The sequence below is a fragment of the Equus caballus genome, chromosome 12, assembly GCF_041296265.1.
Source record: "Equus caballus isolate H_3958 breed thoroughbred chromosome 12, TB-T2T, whole genome shotgun sequence".
Classification (NCBI taxonomy): domain Eukaryota; kingdom Metazoa; phylum Chordata; class Mammalia; order Perissodactyla; family Equidae; genus Equus; species Equus caballus.
This window is the reverse complement of record NC_091695.1, coordinates 18,804,045-18,805,894: the sequence shown is the minus strand read 5'-3', so window position 1 is coordinate 18,805,894 and position 1,850 is coordinate 18,804,045. Positions and strand designations below refer to the sequence as shown.

General features: G+C 44.3%; 1 pseudogene; it reads right to left on the bottom strand.

The window, feature by feature from the left end:
• Positions 1–1,069: 1,069 nt before the first annotated feature.
• On the bottom strand, positions 1,070–1,529 carry LOC100630217 (small ribosomal subunit protein uS15-like; annotated as a pseudogene).
• Between the last annotated feature and the right edge of the window lie 321 nt (positions 1,530–1,850).

The following is a 1,850-nucleotide window of genomic DNA, read 5'->3' as shown; positions in this document are numbered from 1 at the left end:
CTTTTCCTCACCTCCCCCACCCATCTCCAGGGAGCTCCTTATTAAAAATTCCCATTGTCTGGGAAACCTGGACAGCCCAGGCTGAGAAATTCCCCAGGCTGTAGAGTGTGTGTGTCTGGTGCTCAGAGAAGTTACACTTGAAGTCTAGGTTTTGACTCATCTACGTAGAGGTATGAACTGAGGCTGTAAGAATCAGTGGGCAAAATAAAGGCGAGAAAGTAGAGACGAAAGAGAGGACACTGGTAATGAGAACCTGAGGTTTGACTGTAGGGTAGTGGAGTTCAAAATGCCTCTCCCCAATATTTCGTTTTTTTTAATTGTTTAAATTTTTTAAAGATTGGCACCTGATTGGCATCACTCCTTCATAGTCCTTTACAACCATTGTGCTTCCCTCCTTCATGCCACCTATGTAGCCCATGTATACAACATGTGTTGCCAATCTTCTTTTTTTTCTTCTTCTCCTCAAAGCCCTCAAGTACATAGTTGTATATTCTAGTTGTAGGTCCTTCTAGTTGTGTTATGTGGGATGCCACCTCAGCATGGCTTCACGAGCAGTGCTAGATCCATCCCCGGGATCCAATCCGACAAAACCCTGGGATGCTGAAGCTGAGCATGCAAACTTACCCACTTGGACATGGGGCCGGCACCTCCAATCTCTCATTTTTTAAATCAAGAGTTGGCTTAGTTTTCCAGGACAGCCCTCATGGAATGACTTAATATGGCCAATTTATACTATTCAATGCACTGTGGAAACCAAACCCTCACTATTACATTGTTTCTCTTTGTTCTGGGTTCCAGCTGGGGATTCCAGAAGCTCATTTTTCTCACAATCCCAGAAATAAAAGTGCTCCCCTCTGACTCTCACTAACAACCCCACTTACATGGACCTACCTTTCTCTTGTGTCCTGATGACAGTGGTGGAAGATGGAGCACTGATGCTTCCTGGCATGGGCTGGACAGGAAAAGAAAGCACCATCTATGGAGCTGGTGGGAAGGAAGAGACAGCAGGAGCAGTCAGGCAAAGCCAGCCCAGGGCTGTGATTCTCTATTTTTCTAGTTAAACAATGGTTTATTGCTTGAGTACATAGATAAATTTATGCAACCAGGGAGAGGCTGTGGATGACTCACATTTCCAATTGAGGGAGAGCACTCGTCTAGTCTTATATCTAGCCAGCTGGTAAATGTGGCTGTCAATCAGAATCAGATGGAATTTAGCATCCTTATCCTTTCTGTTCTTCTCAAGATGATTTCAAACTGCAACAGCTTTCTTAAGTAAGACATAACACTTTGAGTCCTTTGTACTCAAGAATTCTTAAGATTTTATTGCCTCTCACAAAACATACTTGTGCAGTGCCATGTGAGTTTCTCAGGACCACATCAATTTGTGAGGGAGTCAGGCTCTTATTGGCCAGTTTGTAGATCTGCTCTTTTGTGTCATCAGACATCATCTTCAGCCAGGTGGGGATGCTGTGGCAGAGGGGCAGAGCCTACTGGGACAAGTCCTTCCCAGGAACATACATGTGACCCATGATGGCAGCGGTCAGGCAGCAAAAAAATGCCCCAGGGCTGCAGTTCTTAAGAAAAAGCTTGCTCCCCAGGGGATTGGGCAGAGCACTTCTCTTTTTCCCACAAGGGTTACAAAAACTAGTCGATATTATTAATGATTGTTTCTTTTCTTACTCAATTTCATTTCGGACTCTATGTCTCCATTCACATAGACTAGCAGATAAAAAGCATCACATCAAGTCCTTTTGGGTTGCTTGTCTCCTCATCTCTCTTATTTAATACAAGATCTATTCTGGGTCTTAAGCAGAGCATTGGAGGTGGGAAGGAGCAAGTGGTCCTAGTCT